The sequence below is a fragment of the Hyperolius riggenbachi genome, chromosome 3 (assembly GCF_040937935.1).
Source record: "Hyperolius riggenbachi isolate aHypRig1 chromosome 3, aHypRig1.pri, whole genome shotgun sequence".
NCBI classification, from domain to species: domain Eukaryota; kingdom Metazoa; phylum Chordata; class Amphibia; order Anura; family Hyperoliidae; genus Hyperolius; species Hyperolius riggenbachi.
This window is the reverse complement of record NC_090648.1, coordinates 480889268-480909896: the sequence shown is the minus strand read 5'-3', so window position 1 is coordinate 480909896 and position 20629 is coordinate 480889268.

The window sequence follows — 20629 nt, the reverse complement described above, 5'->3', positions numbered from 1 at the left end:
TGGCACAAAGATTTGGCAGACATCACCTCCACTATTATTTACATGATCAATGACAGCAATGGAATTAAATTGACCCTATTTTGTTTTACAACCATAGATCTGCTTTAATTTTTTTAAAGCTACGTTTAGCTACATTCTTCAAGTACAAAAGTGTCTTTGAAAGCTAGAAGGGAACATTGAGAAATCTCTATACACTCGTCTGACATGTTTCGCTGGGCTATTTTTCCTCGTCTCAGAAAATATGCATTTTTTTTTAAATATGTAAAGTAAATGTATCTGAATGTGTCACATCCACCTCCATTTAGTCTTCACACTTTTACCTCCCACACCAGCTTTCTCCAGCGGAGAGGTGGAAGCGTAGCTCATTACTGTGGTTACAAAACACTTTGGGGAGCTATTTGGATAAAATGAGCTATAAGTGCAAATTATCTTTTTCCTTTATGCAGATAATGGATGCTGATCTGGAAAGGTAGCTCCAGACTGTACCCAGTCAGGAAGATTAATTTTATTTACAGTTCAAAAACATCCTTCAGAGTTCTGTGGCGAGAGGCTGTTGGTCTTTTGACAACTTCTCTTTTAATTAAACAGATAAATGTTTTTTTGTTTTGTTTTTTTTGCTGCATGGAGATGTCATGTCATCTGCATGATATCCCTTGTAAATCAGGGGGAATTGTCATGGACTTATTTCCCATTGGAATGATGACCTGTCTTTAAAATCATCTTGACTGTAGGGAGAAACTTCAAGAAATATTCTGTACTATGTTAGGATGTTAAATTGGAGGAGAGAGGAAAATCTTGTATGAGTCAATCACATGATAGAACTTTTCAAAACTTAACAACATGCCTTCTACTTTCCGGCTGTAAAAAGTCAGTGTGATGAAGTGTATCTTCCAGCAGCAAACTGTTGAAGATTAATTTCAAGAAAAACACAATTTAAACCAATTATTTATTGAATAGACTATTGCGACAAAAAAACGAAACTATCTTTGACAAAAGGCATAGCATAGATACAATAGAAAAACCTTTAGCCTTACACTTATTTTTTGCTTTGCCATTGGAATGCAATGCTCCTGCATTAACAGATATATAACCCTGTGATAGAATGCATCAACAGGGTCATATGAATAGCATCCCCCCCCCGCTCAGTGCTACCGTGTAGGCCGTAGAGTGCATCTGCGCAGTGCGATGGTGCTTGTACACACAGGAGAGTGCGGCTGAGAAGAATTTACGACAATGGCTATCATTCATAAAAGTGTGTTCGGTAAAGAAAATCAGTGCAAAGAAAAACACTGCATTCGGTATTTTAGACTTCTGTGTGCTCATTCATAAAAATGTTGCCAGTTGCGATAGCAGTGCGGTGATTTCCCAAACTAGGCTGGCTCTAGGCTGGCGGTAGGCTGGCGTAACAGGAGAAGCTGCCTGAGTCCCTCCGTACGCTTCTCTTACTGCTGCTGCTTGGGAGGTCTGTCTCCATTGACTTAGCTGTAATCCGCATGCTTATCGCTACTTCCAAGGGAGTGGTATTCTCCGTCCTCATACCGCTTGCTCTAATCTTTATGAATTAACATTTAGTAACATTTGTTAAGATAATCAGCGCACAAGGCGGTAATTTATCACTCTGCTCGGGAATGTCAGCTTTTCGTGCGGAAACAGCCTTTAAGAATAGACATTTTGCTATGTGCTTGGTAAAGTCAGCTGTTTTCAGCATTCCCGCATGCGGGAATGCTTTATGAATGATAGCTATTATAGTGGAAGATAGTTCAGCTGGTCTCAGCAGAGCAATACTGAGAGAAGTATCTAACTTTTCCTTCTTTTTTTTTAAATCAGTAATGAGTCTCCCTTTGTAGTCTGGGAAGATCATCTGCTGCAGACAAACCAAGGTAGCACATTCTCTTCAGGTGCTCAGTCATTTAGCTCAGTGCTCCTCAACATGTTATTGGTATGTACCCCTTTTAAAACCCTGTACACACCAAGTACCCCGTAGCATAGCAAACATTATCACAAGTACCCCTTGACAAATACTGTATATATTTAATCGTAGTACGTGATAATTGGTTCTAAACGATTTCCAAGCATTCACTATTGCTTTTAATTTGCTAAAATACTCATTTGGTGTTGTTTAAATAAGATTTATCATTCTCTAAAACCCTAAATTTGTTATTCTTGGTTAAGTATATCAAGCCCGAGTACCCCCTGGAATCATCAGAAGTACCCCCTGGGGTACGCGTACCACACGTTGAGAACCTAGGATTTAGCTAACACTTATTGCCTCCCTCTATCCCTGCAGAGCTGCGAGGGAGCAATATGAGCGGGTTTAACATTCACCAAATCTTTGCTTCCAGCATCGGGTCTCCATGGTCATGGTCACAGGACGTCACGTCACGTGGCATAGCTAAGGAGCTATGGGCCCCGATGCAAGTTTTACAATGGGACCCTCCAAGCACTCTATACACAAGAATTGATACGGCGCACCAAAACCTGCCAATGGCAACCACAGTGTCAGAGGTGCAAGAAGGGGATGGGGAGCAGTTTGTTAATGATTACCACTATTCAAAGTATCTATAGAAGTTATTATTATGAGCACAGGACCAATAGAGAGCTAATACAGTAGTTGAGGGAGGGACCTTAGGGGCCCCTCTGGCCCAAGGGCCCCGTTGCGGTCGCAACCTCTGCAACCTCTATTGCTACCCCTGGTCACGTGACATGCCGTCAAGATGTGCCACATGTAATACGCTTGCACGTCCTGACGGCATATTACTTTAGGCCCTGTGGCCATTGAGGCAAAACGCTGGGGTTTAGGTGAGTGTTAACCCACCGCATTCGCCCGCTTGCGACTCTGCATGGAGGTCGGGAGGAAGGAAAGGAATCTGGCCAGATTAAAAGCGCTTGCGGGCCAGATAAGACTTGCGGGCTGTAGATTGGCCAGCGCTGGTTTAGGCTCTTGATTTTTTTTATTTTTTTATTGTCAACCCTAACACAAAGTTTTTGTGATAAGTGTTGCTCTAAAGAAATGACAGTCCTCTTTCACAACTGGAACAAAAAACGGTACTTATCCGTTAGCCGGGCGCATCCGGCAGGTGGCGCTAATTACTATTCCCCCTCCAGGCCGACATGGATAGTAGGGAAAGATGTAACTCTGGTGGAGTTTTGTCGCCACCTAGAGGATGCGCCCGGCTAACGGATAAGTACCCAAAAAACTGTTTAACTGCAAACTTGTACCCACTGAGCTGATTAATCTTTCTTTTTTCTTCTTTTTTTTTTTTACTACAGTTACACAAAGCAGAGGTGTGGTGACAAATGCCACAATAAAAATATGACAAACTCCTTTTAAATATAAACAAACTGTATCCCAACTAAGTTGTGTAGTCTACGTTATTACTGTTTTGTTTTTTTCTACACAGTATCCCTAATGTGTTGTGACAAGTGAGAAAAATAAAAAAATAAATGTTAACTTCCTTTTTACAAGTCGGGATGCCATGTAAAGTGTAAAAAAAACCCGAACTATTGATGATGATGATGATGTACAATTAATTTCAATTGCATATTTTGTGAAAAGAGAATTGTACATTTGCTGAAGCTGAGAACTTTTATTGTGCTATGAAGAATATATGCTTATTTTGAAGTTGCAGCATGTGTGTTCAAAAAGACTGGAACATTGTTGCGATAGGTAGGTTCTGAGTGGCCATTGCATTGCATTCCCTGCAATAGGAGCACCATACAATAGATCAGGAAAGTGGTGCTGCACATTTTATACAGTGAAGCATAGAGCCACTGACAAGTATGCTTCACTGTTACTGTTAACGTGTGTGTTTTGTGGTAATGCACTGCATGCAGTGCATTACAATGTCGCATGCCATTAAAGTGGATCGAAGGCAAACTTTTGCTGCCTTCATTTTTCTGCCCCTTACATATAGTTTATTTGCCATTCATCCCCCAAATGTTTTTTTTTTTTAATTTTATTTATTACCTAATTGCATGTAAATAATTGTATCCACGCCCCCAGCTCCTCCAGTGCCTAGGCAGTCTGAGTCCCATACTGCAAGTGCTCAGCCTGGGGAGAAGAGGCTTTTGCTTAAGCATGCACAAGAATTCAGAGGCGAGGGGGTGGAGAGGGGAGGAGAGAGGAGGAGAAGGGAGTGAAGTTTTTACAGACTGAAGGGTGGAGATGCAGAGCAGCTTGCCTGTGTAACGACCACAAGCAGAATATGGCTGCTCTGATTGTATCACAGGAATAAATAATCATATACGGTTGAAGCTGTTTGCAGCTAGATTTCTGTGTAAACCATCTAAACTTTAGATAAGATATATAGACAAGTTACTTGCTATAGTTAGTTTTTCATCTTGGATCCACTTTAAACTGCAATGCACCCATCGCAGTGTGAACATCCCATAGGTGGTGCATTTGCATCAAAAATTACATTTTTGTCTAACTTGATATTTTCACAAAAATATAATCATTTTTGTAAGCTACATACTTTCACAAAAATAAGAACTTTTTTGCCAATTTGTTTTCTCATGCTCATTGACTTCAATGTCTTTGGTTGAAAATGTATTTTCACGTGCCTACAACTTGTGCATATTTTCATCTGTTTTATTTCATATGTCCATAGACTAGTGCAAAAAGTGAGCTTTCTTATCGCATTCATATGTATTTTTGCAAAAACTCTTATCTGTGTAAAAATATGTTTTGTCATGCCCATATATTTTCCACAAATATTCTCATCTGTTTCGTGAAGGGCAGCAGGACTGGCCTTGATGGCTAAGAGGTAAGTATCTATTTTTTATGTTGCAATGTGCCTTGAGTTGTCTTTAATACTTTTCTAGTAGTTCTGAGGGCCCTTTTCCACCTGCAGTCGCTAGCGTTCACGCTGAACGCTAGCGATTGCTGAATCGCAAAACCGGCGATTCCCCGACGTTCGCGGCCGCGATTTTGCTATGCTATGCACTGCATAGCAAATCGCGGCAAATATCGCTCCGCCGCGCGTTCGCGTTCCCGTCAAAAGCGAATCGCGGTATTGGAAATGACCTACCGCGATTCCTATGTAAAAAAGCAAACCGTAGCGATTGTAAAATCGCTAGCGGTTTGCGTTTTTGCGATTCAGCAAACGCGCTGGTGGAAAAGGGCCCTGAGTCACCATGACCTATCTGGGTGTTCCGTACCACAGGGTTGTGCTGTGAGACAATAGACCACTTCTGCTAGCTTGCTGAAGAGATTGGAGAACTCAATACACGTTCCAAACCGAATAAACTGATATTTTCACAAAATAAGTCTGGTGTTAAAGGGGCACTTTGGTGAAAAATTGTAAAATTTTAAATATGTTCAAACATATACAAATAAGAAGTACATTTTTCCAGAGTAAAATTAGCCATAAATTACTTCTCTCCTATGTGGCTGTCACTTACAGTAAGTAGTAGAAATTTGACAGAAGCGACAGGTTTTGGACTAGTCCATCTCTTCGTAGGGGATTCTCAGGGATTTATTTATTTTCAAAAGCACTTAGTGAATGGCAGTTGCTCTGTCCAACTGCCAAAAAACTGTGTAGTGAACAGGAACGCTGGCCAGCATCATTGTTTAAATCCTTTTTAGGGAATATCTTTACAAAGAATAATAGCCTTGCTGAGAATCCTCTATGAAGAGATGGACTAGTCCAAAACCTGTCGCTTCTGTCAGATTTCTACTATCAACTGTAAGTGACAGCAACATAGGAGAAAAGTAATTTATGGCTCATTTTACTCTGGAAAAAAATGTACTTCTTATTTATCTATGTTTGCACATATTTCAAATTTTAATTTTTTTTCGCCATAGTGCCCCTTTAATGGCATGGGCCTTCAGAATTCTGATTACAACCAGTGTCATAGTGCCCTGATTCCTTCTGAATTATGATTGGGGGACCAGGTCACTGAACACAAGCTGAGATCTTCCAGCAGGTACGTGTCCTTAATATATGTATTTATAGTGCCTACTGGACCATAGTTTTCAAATAAAATATAACAATGTAAGGATGAAACAGATGGTAATGTTGTTTAAGGGACTTCCTATTGTGGGAATAAGTATAAATCAAGCTCATACCTACTACTCCCTTTGCATAAGAAGCAGCAAACACATCAAAGAGGACACGATTCCTTGTGGGAATAAGTTCAAAAGCAAAGAAGAAAGGCCACAGGGGGAGGGAAGGTAAGATAAGATCTGGTGAGGGAAGCAGTACTGCTCCTCATAAAACAATCCATAAGCTATAAACAGTCTCTCTGCAACTACCTGCATAAAAATGTTAAAGGAGAAATCCTAAAATGCAAAATGATAAAATTCAAATAGATTTTTATTTCCTCTCATGTCCTGTCTTTGGACATATTGAAAGGAAAAAAGGTGCCCCCAAAAAGTGGTCATGAATGATTTATAAAAAAAAAAAAAAAATTTGCTTAGCTCAAGTGAAGAAAGCAACCTGTATATGATAAACAAGTGTTTTTTTTATTGTACACTAAAGAAATAATAGCTCATATGCAATTAACTTTTTCTCATTGGTGATATTTTCAAAATTGCCAGTAATAAAATGCCCATTAACCTCCTTAGCGGTATGCCCGACATTGCATACCGCTCTGTGGCCCTAGGAGTCCCCCTTAATACATTTTTTGTCCCTAATTGCTGTAAATCCTCTAGCTAGCACTAGGCTAGCTAGTGGAAGTGTCGGGCACTCTTTGATCGCCTCCGATCCCCCGCGATTACCCCGTTTATACGTTACCCCCCCTGGATCCAGCGATCGCGCAGCCTCCCAGCACAGCTCCGGTCTCTCTATGGGGAGGATCGGGTTTGCGCATGACATCATGACGTCGGCGACGTCATGAAGTCATCTGCGATCCTCCCCATAGTGAAGACCGGAGCTGTCCCGGGAGGCTGCGCCGATCGCTGGATCCAGACAGGGTAAAGTTTAAACGGGGAAGCGGAGGCGATCAAAGGGTGCCGGACACTTCTTCTAGCTAGCCTAGTGCTAGCTAGAGGATTTACAGCAATTAGGGACAATTATTAAAAAATCGGCCACAAAGTAACAACACCTCCTGAGTGGCGTAACGCTCAGGAGGTTAAACCAGCAGCAAGCCTATCTATTTGTCTATCTCTTTTTATCTCCTGTGAGAAAACGTGTTTTGACAATCTCTGCCAGCTTCATCAGATCAATACATAGTGGTCTTTGTACAATTAACTTTTTTTTCTCAAGTTTTCACCTAGTTGTTAGTTTCACACCTTATCAATAAAATGCCTTTTAAGCCACCAGCAAGCAAGAAAATAATTAAAATAATTTTTACAACAATGTTTTGCCTAATGCCTAACTCTAACCTCCCTAATGTAATCCACTTCCTGATGCCTTCCTTGAACTCTCCCCAATGTATTCCCCTTCTTGGTGCTTAACTCTAACCCTTAAAACACTAACCTTCCTAATATACCGGTACCAAACCCTAACTAACCATTCTAAGAAATAACATGTGTATGTTCAGTGCAAACCATATTAGTAGCAGCAGAGACATCCCTCAATGCTGCATCCCAATTGTTTGTAACACCAGGAAGTCACACCAGTCACCACCTGTATCCACCTTTCAACCAGTGTGACCTGTATCAAGTGCTTGATAAAGATTGCACAGGTCAAAACGTTGTGCTCTGCACTGTGTTACTTGAAATAAACTGGCCAATTGGCCTAAATCCAGGTGGAGGCCCTGTCTTCTGTCAAAACATATTAATTAAGGCTGATTTATTTTGCTGCCTGAAAGAGTTATTTTTAGGCATGGCAGTGACAGCTTCTGTCTTGTCTATACCTAGTTGGGAATATAGTAAACATCACTGATAAGCAAATTACAACCATAAAAGTTTTCCTGGCAGAATACAACTTCTGAAAACAGAGGGAAATAGGAAAAGGTCAATTGTTTATGTAATTTTATTTAGGGACATTTAATAGGCTGCCACTGAGCAAAGACAACAAAATATTCATTCTACATTGTAAATGTTTACGTATAAAACAAAACCATGGGATAGCTAAAAATGGTCATTTTTGGGAGTAGGAGGATACATACAGTTGTTTATCTCATCATTTTATTTTCACTTTGGGCTCAATTTACCTATTTACTGTCCATCCCTTCCGTGGACAATGTGTAATGTTTAGCATAGGGAACCAACAATTCCACATCAAATTTAGCCCCCCACATCATATTTAGCCCCCTAGCACTTTTTACCTGGCAAGGTACTTCTAGCTGTATATTAGGCAAACCCCCAGAGTCCATGTCAAATGATAACCAAAGAGATAACCACCAGTAGAATATAAAGTTACCAATATTCTTGCAAGCCAATATGCTTTTGGGATGTGGGGGAGAAAACCACTGCAAGCACAAATTTTGCATAGATGTAATTTTGCATTGAAATTTGCAATTACGGTACAAAATTGCAATGCAAAATTTTGGGAAAAATTGTTATTCCTTCCGTCTGTAATTGTAAACATTCGTAATTTTGTGTAATTTTTGCGTAATTTCATGCCGACTTTAGTAATAGCAAAACTTCCATTCATGCTATTGCCACCAAAATGCTACATATGTTAAGGAGAATAGTGGGTACAAGTCAACAAAATAATTTTTCAAAAATACCTTGTATTTGTTGAGAAAATTGATTTTAAAAATGCAAAGGAAAAGGCAAGCACCTGATGGTACCAGGCGGTGATGAGACATGCAGAGCTCTGTGGAAGGCTTTCTCTGTTCCTTGGAGAAGGCCTTCGATAGAGTTCACTGGAAATTTATGGAACTTGTATTGACCAAATTTTAGTTTCAAGGACATATCTTGTCAGCAATATTTTCCTTATATTCTGTCTCACCTGCTACAGTGAATGCTGCTGGCTTTTACTCACAGAAATTTTCCATTTCTAATGGAACGCGCCAAGGCTGCTTCCTGTCCCCAATTGTGTTTTTCTCTTGCAATGGAAATTATGGCTGAAAAGATTAGGTCTAACTCAAAAATACAAGGAATAAATACCAATGGCTGCAATTATTGCATCAGCTTATTTGCAGATGATGTTATCCTATCTTTACAAACCCCAGTCACTTTATTATGAAATGTTATGGAGGAGTTTGAGGCCTTTTCTAAAGTTTTACTATACAAACTTAATACAACTAAATCTGAACTACTAGGTATGAATATCAACTATTGCATCAATATATAAGGTCCAAATGTCCTTTTCCGTGGTCCAAAGCCCATTTTAATTATTTAGGTATCAGACTTACTAGTAATCATAACAGTGACCTATTTAAATGAAATTTGGTAGAGCAGCAAGGAGAACGCCAGCGCATACCACTAAGGCTGCATCTAAAATGACCACCAGCTCAGTACATAGACTTTCTGCACACTTCGCATTCAATTCAGATGCAAATCATATGCAAATCTTTGCATATGATTTGCATCTGAATTGAATACGAAGTGTGCAGAAATTGAATGCGAAGTGTGCAGAAAGTCTATATAGGTGCTACACACTGACCTGGTGGTCATTTCAGATGCAGCCTTAGTGGTATTCGCTGGCGTTCTCCTTGCTGCTCTACCAAATGCAAGTTACACATTTTTTTTGCGTAGCTGCTCCCGAGGTTTTAAATTTAGGTTAGGTCTCTTGCCCGGAGGTTTGCCTCACCGTGGCGCAAGTGTCTAGTATAATATACTTTGCATGCAAACCATATTGGAAGCTAAAGTACCTCCTAGTTTAATAACTGTTAGCACTTGTCTTAGATGCAGGGCATGCATTTTTCAGTCTGGCAGAGGCGGTGTATGCCTGTGCGATTAACCATTCAATTGCAACATGTGTTTAGGGATGTGCAGCCTTTCCCCCCCACCTTTCCTTAACTATTTAAATGAAATGTCTTATTGCAAAAAGGGTGTGTGCATCAAGCACCAAGTGAACCCTTATATACCTGGTTTTGCAGATAAGGCCTAATTAGACTTTTCATGAGACACTGCTCAAGCAAATCTGCATTCGCTTTCGCATGCCAGGATATGCAGGGTTTTGCCAACTAACTCGCGGTAAAATTTTTGCCCTGCGGGGGATTCGTTTGCGCAGCAATTAGCACTTATCCAGGATCACCACGTGGAGGCCCCCACAGGGAATTTCTTACCCTTGCTAGCCTCAATAAAAAATGAATGTGCATCCTTAGCTAAACATACATTTTCATGGTAAGGTCGGATTGCGGCCTTCAAGATGTTTATCTTGCCCAAAATCTTAAACATATTTCCTACTATCAACATCCCAGTGAAAATGTATTTTTGAACGACCTACAAAGAATAATATCTAATTATATTTGGGCTGGCAAGAAACCCTGAATCGCAGTACAAGTGATGAAGCTAGTAAAGAAACAGGGAGGAATGGGACTTCTATGTATTAAAACATATTATTTTGCGACAAACTTAGAATTCATTAAACATTGGGGGAACCAAAATAGCACAAAAAATGGGTTCTAATTGAAAACTCTATACTATGCAATCCTTTTAAAGACTTCCTTTTTGCTATTGCTATAGGCCATAAACCCACTACCTATCCATATCCCACAATTCAAGCAACTATACGTGCATGAGAGTATTTCATAAAACATCCACCAGACCCCAATAATCTAACTACTCTTAAAATACCAATTCAGGTATTTAGATATAATAAACCATCAGCTTCAAATAAACAATAGGGAAAAAAACTGGGATCAAATACATTGAGGAATTCTCCAAAAAAGGGGAAATTAAAACATTCAAAAACAATACGGAGTCCCTAATATGCAACTATTATCCTACTATGGTATCACAAAGCTTTTAAAAGATATCAAATCAACCCAACTAAACCTTCCACACCACATAATGATGATGCTGAATTGCAACTAACGTACAAAGGAGCCATCTTCACCTGGTATCAGGTTCTGCTTCCATCACCTGCTCAAATATTGATCAAATATACTAGGATATGGTCAGCAGATCTCCAAACACAAATTGATGTACCCCAGATACTAGAAGCAGTGCGATTAATCAATAAATTATCAAGATGTAATTCACATTGGTAGCAACATCAAAAATTTCTTACCAGATGGTACATGACTCCAAGAAAGATAGCTACATTTTCTACCCAAACCTCAGCATTATGTTGGAAATGTCAATCTGAGATACTTACTTTATACCATATGTTGTGGGAATGTCAACCAATAAATAAATTATGGTCCCAAATGGAGCGATACCTAAAACCCCTAATATCTCCTAAATTTAGATTATAACGTAAGTTGGCCCTATTACAAGTTGACCACGGCACACTAGACAAAACTTTACAACCAGTAGTCTGCCACATATTATTAGCCACTTTATATTTGATTTTACAACGACCTGGAAATCCATGGAAGAAATCACATTCCAACAAATATTATCTTTAACGAAATGTAATCTCCAATTAGAAAGATAAATTTATAGAAGAAACATGTTATGCTTTAAATACTATAATTTCAGAATCAGAATCAGAATCAGAATTTATTATCGCCAAGTACAACGGTGGATTGTACCCGGAATTGGTTTTGGCGCATAAAGGGTCGTTGGTGAAGAAACAAAAAAATAAGAGATACATACAGTTAAGCATGGCACATACATAGACATGGGACAAGCATACATAGAACAACATTACAGCTTGTGCATACAGTTAAGCAGAGTGCAGCATCACATACAGTTAAGCATGGTACATACATATAGACAATAAAAGCAAAAATAAAAGCAAACAGAGCATTACAGCATACGTACGGTTAACTTAATACAAACATAGCAAGGCAAACACTGATAGCAGGAACAGAAAAGAGTGGGACCGGAGGAGCAGCCTGAGAGCTGATATGAGCGCTGCCATTTTCGGCACTGGACGCTACACAGCGACACGCTCCCAACAAGACAGGTGCTACCGATTGTCCACGAAAGTAGAGAGAAGAAACTGAGGAAGCTGAGGGGCATCATGATGGAGGCGGACAGCAGAGTTCACTCGGACCAGGTTGCCCGAGGAGATTTCAAGTCCGCACAGCTGAATAGTGAGAGTGCAGACACAGTGGGGGCCCTGTGGGGCCAGGGTGCACCCGGGGGCACCTTTGGGTGGTGGATGTGGGGCCAGCCTGGCTGGGCAGCAGTGGTGGACAGGCCAGGGGGGTCCAGTGGGGTCCGGGGGCACCTTGGGCGGTGGATGTTGGGCCTGGGGCCACCCTGGCTGGGCAGCAGTGATGGACAGGCCAGGGGGGTATTTCCCTTGGTGTGGCAGGACACATAAGGGGGGAGCAGCATCATCCCTGTGGCTGCGTGGAAGCCTACCTCCCGCAAGTAGAAGTTCCGGGGGAGCAGCAGTGAACAGACACATGTCGGCGAAACAGCTGCAGGCCACGTGGACAGGCCCAACCCAGGACTCCTGGCCGATCGGCGAGGCGAAGGAGCTGGAGCCAGAGCCTCAGAACGCAGCTGCTGGCAGGTGGCAATCACCCCAGTGGCACTGTGAGGGGGGGGACCCGGTGGTGGAGGGCGGAAGGCACCCGGCAGTGGAGCACACTCCACGGTGACCGAGATTGCACCGACCCCGGAGTCTCCTGGCCTCCCTGGATGATCCCGTGGGCAGCGGCAGCGGTGGGTTCACGTCTGGGCTCCCCTGACTAGGGGAGCACGCTGATCGGCTCCGCAGACGAGGGTGGCATGCCGCCCAAACAGCTGATGGGGGCGGCAGCGCGGCCAATGGAGTCCTGCGTCGGCCTTGTGGCTGGGATGTGTGGAGGACAGGGCCTCTCCGCAGGGAGCCGTCGCGGATGACGAGCTGCGGGGCTGTGATGAGACGTGCGGGTGGCAAAGCCGGTTGTCTGGCCGCGGAGGTGTAGATCAGCAGGCTCCGTCCTGCTTCCTGATGTCTGCTGCGGTGCTCACTGGGTCTGGCACGTGGGTCGCGAACAGCTGATGTTCACGCGGACCGCCACCCGATGGCTGGTGCCGAACCAGCATATCCTCCTCCAGCGTATCCTCCTCAGTGTGAAAGAGGGGCTCAGAGGTGAGCAGAGAGGAGATTACATGTTTAGAAAAGTTAAAAAGACCGGAGCCCTGTGACCGCGGCGACCGAGTCCGGCGCCATCTTGGCTATATTGGCTAAATTACCCCCCTACTTAAGGATATAATTCAACAGTGTACACTAAACATAGGCCATATCCCACGAACTTTGCCACCACCATTACTACTACCTTCCTACTACCTTAAACAAAAAGGAATAAGTCTAGGTGATATACCAGAGTCCCACTTACAAGACCCACACCTATGCCTTAACTCAATGAAATAAAAATAGCCTAACACTCAAGGAAACTTCACCTGTCTTTCTCCTCTATAATGTGATCGCTGAGGGTGTCTACTCTCTCCCACAGTTGACTAGACCAAGATAATGGGAGGGATATGAGACTACTTATTTCTTAGTCAGTCTTAGTCTTAATGTGGCCACACACGATACAATAAAATGATCCGATTTTACGTTAATTCGATAAATATCATTGGATCTCCTGAAAAAATCGAAAGCTTTTTTTTTCATTCGACTGAAAAATCCAATCGGATTTCCCGTTTTTTGTTTTTTTTTATCTAACCGGAATGCTGGAAATTTTACTTCCATTTTCTAAAGATTGTGTGGTGTGTGTTAGATTGTCAATTTATTAATATACACACCCTAGAAATTTTCCAATCATTTTTATCATAATTGGGGAAAAATTGAACATAGGTGTGAGGTACATTGGTCATATTTTTGAAATGTTACAATCAGTCTGAAAAAATGATTGCAAATTGCAATTCTTAGATTGAACAGATATTTAAAGAATTGTATGGTGTGTGGCCACCTTAAGTTTTAGTTATTAGTCTAGTTCATGTTTTACGGTAACTCTTATCTTGATTCCATAAAGTGTATTTGATACTCAGAAGCAATATATTGTCATACGTATGTATGCTTAGATTCTGATGGAAGGACCTGTGTATCTCCTCTAAAGAGATACTCTATCTCTGCAATACTTGACAATTGTACTTTTAGCCTTAAGGTCCGTACACACGCCTGATCAAAGGCAATGACGGGTTCGTCGTCACCTCCTGCTGGGCGTGTTTTCAGCAGACAGTACAGCGTGTGTACAGTCTGTCGCTGGACTGATAAGGCTGTTTCTGAGCAATCCGCCGAGCGGATTAACTTTATCTGATAAGATAAGTAACTCTTATGCAACACTAATTTCATCTGGCATATTATTGCATATGATATATATGTTTCCCAAAAAAATACTAAAAATTAATGTTGTAAAAAAAAATGCAAAGGAAAAGTTTAAAAAACATTTTTTCGTAGCATTTTTATATTGGTTTTCTCAAAAATAACATGGTCTTTTTAAAAAATACTTATTTTTGACTTGTACCCACTATTCTCCTGAGCATATATGACAATGGTGTGTATGAGGGCTTTCCTATTCACCACAAAAGTTGGCACAAAATTAAGCTAAAATTGCACTAAATCACAAATGTTTACATTTGTAATTTAATTACAATTAAATTTAAAAATCAATTACATTTAAAAATCATAGTTACGTATGGGCATTATTGTGAAAATGTATGCAAAATTTTGCGTAATCATAATTAGCTGATTACGATAATCACTATCTAGCACTGCAAGACAAGAGCGCTAGCCGTTTACCTAGCGCCTACCTACTAGCACTCCTGGATTTACTGTGGCTTTTTATGCTTGGCTTTTACAAATAACATAGAAAATTCAACTGCTAATAGAATCTCTTCATTGTCTTCCAAATATGCAAATCTTTCCGTCTTTCAACGAGTGATGCGACCTGCGACGGTAGAGAAGCTGACAGGCTCCTGCCGGCACGCTGTCAGCATTTGACTTTTTTTCAGTCTCCCAGAAGGCCATGGGACAGTTTGATAATGTCTGACTACACAGTTTACACCATGTTTCATCTTAAAGTTGAGGAGATTCTCTTTAAGAGCGGCCGAGCATCTGCAGCCTGTAGAGATGATTCACGAGGAATGAACAGATGGCTCGGGGAAAGACACCAAACTTCATTACAGACCAATACGGAACTTGTCATTTATTTATTTATTTTTTTAAGATAACGTGTGTTAGTTTTGGTTTCCAGAACAACATGGTGTAAACGAGCCTACTTAGCGTTAATGAGAACAGTGGGGCTGTGAGAGTCCATCATTGGCAGCCGCGGGTCACAGGATTCCACGGTGAAATGTCACCACAGGGCTTACACTGCAGGCCAGAGGAAATCGCAAAGCATGCAGTGATTGGTCAAAAGGTGTTTCTGCCATATGTCCTCACCTTCTGTTCAATATAATTTCATGAAACCAGATTTTAGAGCCTGATTTATACAAGCTACATTTCTGCTCTGTTTTTTTCTGTTTCACTGGCATGCTGAACATTTATTATTTAGCACATTTAGGCCCGGTTCACACTTGCGGTGGCCCTCCGGAATCGCCGTGCCGGAGCCGCACCGCCTGCAGAACGGACGGAACGGACGCACGGCATAGCAATTAAAGCCTATGCGTCCGTTCACATGGGTCCGTTCTGCAGAACCGGAGCCGGACCGGATCCGGGCCGGATCCGGACTCCGGCCTCCGTTCCAACATGCGCTATTTTTTCATCCGGCCCCTCCGGCAGCCGTATCCGGGGCGGAGCCGGACTGCACCATCCGGCCAATACAAACAAATGGGAACCGGAGGCCGCACAACACACTGGCTGAGAAATCCGGATGTTCTACCCCACTTCCTATGCGGATTTTTGCGGCGATATTGGCTGGGGACACATGGGCAAGCATTTTGGAGTGGAGCAGCACGAGCTGGAGGTGTTGGCAGGATGTTGGCAGCATGTCGGAGGTGGAGGTGAGTGCTAAACAGCAGAGGGCCTGATTCCACAGGTCCCCCTTCTGCTGACCTCCCAGACCCCAACATTTTTTTTTTTTTTTACGTTTACTTTGCCAAACGGATCCGGATCGCATCCTGATTACCACCTGATGCAACCTGACCGGATCCGGATCGGATCCGGATCAGAACCGTACGGTTCCGATCCGGATCCGGTCCGGATCCGGTCAGGTCATCCGGTCCGTTTGGCAAACAACCGCTAATGTGAACCGGGCCTAAAGGTTCACACTTGCGTTTTGGCATGCAAACGGACCATCTCCGGATCGGATCCGGATCCGATCCGGATCCGGTCCGTTTGCATCAGGAATGTATAAGGCTGCAATCCGGATCCGTGTGGTAAAAACAGCGAAATAACTAGTAAAATTGTTGGGGTCAGCAGAAGGTGCACCTGGTGCACCTGTAGAATCAGGTCCTCCGCTGTTTAGGCCTCACCTCCACCTCCGACATACTGCCAAACAGCTTCAGCACATTAGTCACTGCTGCTCCACTGCTGCCCATGTGTCCCCATCCAAAATGGCCGCTAGAATACGCATAGGAAATGGGTTAGAACGTCAGGTGTTTGTATCCTGTGTGTTCTGTGCTTTCCGTTCTCCATAGGTTTCTATTTCCGGATGGTGCAGTCAAGCTCCGGTCCGGGTGCGTGGGCCGGATGATCCGGACCCGAAAAATAGCGCATGTTGGAAAAGTGTCCGGAGTCCGGATCCGATCCAGCTCCGTTCTGTACGGAAAGCACGCATGTGAACGTCCGCATAGACTTTGCATTGCTATGCGGAACGTACGTTCTGTTTGTACAGTATACGGTCCGGATCCGATCAGGCGGATCCGGACAGGGAACGCTAATGTGAACCAGGTCTTAGCCATATTACAATTAAGCATTAAAAAAATTACCTTGGGGCTTAGATTTGCTGCTAGACAGCTAATATTATCCAACTGGAATTCACCACTTCTCTTTCTACCTCTGAATTATATTATGCCAGCAGATATAACTTACAATGTGAAAGAAGGATAAGAGTCAGGTTAAAACCTATGAGCCATAATCATATAAGATACTCAATGGAAATGTAAGTCAACAAAAATTGCAGAATTCCCCACAACAGTGGTATACAACAAAAGCACTACCTAATGCACTCCGCATAAAGATGATCATTGAAATGATGATAACTTTAAGGATGTGTCGTTTATTGTGTTAGTTAGACTAGTTTATAGCTGGGAAAGTTTGATTAAAAGTAACCATACATCCAGCGATGTTGGGCAGGTCCAACCAAGAGACAAATCTCTCTCTACTCAAATCTGGTAAGAGAGATCTGTCAGCTGCCCATACACCACAGGCCGATTCCTGATCAGTTTCATGCTGAAATCGATCCTGAATCTGTCTTTTGATGCCACATCCGACTGCCTCGTCACTTAAATGCTTTCCCTCCTAATGTTCAATGTACCCCCTGGAGCCCAGTGCATTATACATTACCTGTCCGCAACCTCGGCTTGTCCCCTTAGGCTCTGGGTGCATTCTATTCTGTAAATACGCGCGCCATGTGATTGACTCGTAACGTGGCCGTGTGTATGACAATTTACAGAAAAATGGCCTGGTCTTTAGGGGGGTTTAACACTGCGGTCCTCAAGTGGTTAAGGTAAAAAACATAAATAAGAGCCTCAATTGTAATACTAGTTTATAAATAATAGTTATGGTTGATTTACATATAAAATATAAAATACAGGAAATAATATAACATATGATAAATGTATGCTTAAAGGGTATCTGAAGTGAAAATAAAAGTATGAAATAATAAATTGTACATGTAGTACAGCTAAGAAATAGAACATTAGTAGCACAGATATGATCCTCATATTGTTTCCAGTACAGGAAGAGTTAAGAAACTTCACTTGTTATCCATGCAAAAGAGCTTATATGAGCTCTTAGACTAATTTAGTCAGAAAGCAGTGCTCTTTTCTGAAGCACTTATCTCACCCTGTCTCTTGCTGTTTCTTGCAGGTTTGACTGCAGAGCTAACGACCCTTTGAACTTTCCTGCTCTGTTTCATAGTTTAAAATACAATGTATTTAAAAATATTAGAGAATGATACAATGTTATAAAAAAAGCTATATAACTGAAAATAAAAAATATGAAAAATAAATAAAATATGGCAATAAAAATATTTTTCTTTGCTACGAATGTTTTATGAATTACTTGTACTACACATACAATTCATTTTGACATAAGGATTTTTTTCCCTTTAGTGTCACTTTAATAATATGTTTAGAGGATAAGCCAGACTATGTTTCCTTTGAAATAATTTTTAATTACATATTATTATAAACTGCAATCTTGTTCAATAAGATCTTTAAAAAAATAGTGACATGTTTCTCACATTGTTTACATTAATGCATCGTTACTAGTCCATACATTATACTCTGAAAAGGTGGTAATCTTTTACCAGTGATTATAAGTAGTGTTGACCGAACAGTGCTCGGCACTATTCATTATTCCCCGAACATTGGCGTGTTTGGGTTTGGGCCGAGCACAGCTGAGCACCACATGCAGGCAGCCAATAAGCGGCGACCAGTGGTGCTCAGCAGAGCTCGAATATTCGAGTAGCTCGAATATTCAAGCTCTTTTTCAGCTATTCGAGCTCGAATACCGAGCTCGAATAGCTGCAGCTATTCGAATGGGCTATTCGAGTGAACTCGAATAGCCCACTCACTATTCGAGCAAACAGCGCTATTCGAGCTCGAATACCGAGTTCGAATAGCGTCATAGCCCAGATTGATGTCCTTAGAGCCAATCAGAGGGCTCCCAGGCCCTCTGACCGCGGCCAATCACAGAGGGGGACCCTGGCCATCCCCTACCCTATAAATAGCGGCCGCCATGTTCAGTTTTTCTGTCCTTGCCTGACTTTGTACAGAGAGAGATCTGCTCCTTTGTGCTTTGGCTTAGCAAGTGCTCTATAGTGGTCAACTACCTAGCGTTTTTGCTCACATACACCTGCTCTATACACCTATATTGTTGTTAGCTAGATAGAGATTGTATTTTAGTTAGTAGCTTGTGTGTTACATAGAGACAGGCAGCTGCTGTAGGCAAGCTTACACAGCTTTAGGCCTCAGGGCCTTGTCTGTGTGGGCAGCTGTCCTCCTGTCCTCTGTTAGTTTATTTCTCATCTATACCAGTGTTTCTGCTGTTTATTCTACCCTGTCTTGTCCTTTACTTACTGATTGATTATTGTATTTTGTATACTGTACTAGGGACACTCACTGTTACTGTTCATAGCTCCTGCGTGTGTGTGTGCGTGCACTGTCTGTAGTGTACACAGTACACAGTATTCCCTTCTACTGAATCATCTGATTACTACTGAATCTGATTATTGTATTTTCTAGTTCTTACTGTACTAGGGAGGGACACTCAGTCACTGTTCATAGGCTAGCTCCTGCGTGTGTGTGTGCGTGCACTGTCTGTAGTGTACGCACACTCTATTTCCTTCTACTGAATCTGATTACTACTGATTATTGTATTTTTTAGTTAGTGTACTAGGGGACACACTCACTGTTCACTGTTCACACTTATACTGATTACTGAATTATTGTATTTTGTATTAGTACTGTACTAGTAATCACTTAGCGATCTAATCACTTAGTGATTAGTGTCACCTCACCCACCAACCCACTCCATTAAAGTACCCCACTTTTTCACCCGCCCTTTTAAAAAACTTTTTTGTTTACGCCCAAAACATCTAAGATGTCTGGAAGTGGCAGCCAGCGCGGTTTAGGCAAGGGGAAGGGCAGCAAGGGAATCAAGAGGAGAGGGAGCAGCATTGTGGCAAGCCGCGGCCGCGCCACCAAGCACAGTTCCGCAGCAGCAGCAGCTGCGTTAGTGGCTAACATTCCGCCTATAGCCACTGGCCGTGGACGCCGCCCAGCAGGACACAGCAGCAGCAGCGTGCAGGACACAGCAGCAGCAGCGTGTAGTACCTGCTCCTATTTTCCTCCAGCCGGGTCGGAAACGTCCCATTGAGGAAAAGGATGCAGCCACTGTGGTGCAACTGATGATGGAGGATGAGCAGCCCGCCATCAGCTCTGCATCCAAGGCCTCCACCCTCACCACCACCACCACCACCGCTGTTCGCAGCAGCCGCCCAGCAGGGCCTGGGGAGGAGGCCAGTTCACCGTCAGTTGGCGATCTGTCATTCAGCAGTCTTTTGACCCCAGGCATCATGAGTCAATTGTCTGCTGTTGTTGGCGATTTGCAGGAGGAGATGCTGATGGGAACTTTGGGGGATGAGGGATTGGACAGCAAGACTGTGGCAACAGTCAAGCAGCCCATCCATGCATCAGGAGAGGAGTTCGGGGGGTCATCATCCCAGCAGGACATGTTTCAGGAGGGGGAGGATGATGATGATGATGATGACGTGGTGACAGACAAAGACTGGGTGCCGCCACCACCAGCACCTGGGGATGTCATCATCAGCAGCTCTGAGGAGGAGGAGGAGGATGCGCTTGTGGGCCTTGCAAGGAGGTGCATCATTGCAAGCATTGGCAGCAGTAGGCAGGTCCCACAGCTTGCTGGTGTCTCAGGCTCAGCAGCAGCAGCAGCATCTGCCAGTACCACCACCAGCCGCTCCCAAGCCCCCCCCCCCCCCCCCCCCAACCACCACAGGGAGACAGGCAGCAGCGGCTCCAGGCCGTAGGGGGCTTTTCTTGTCACCAATC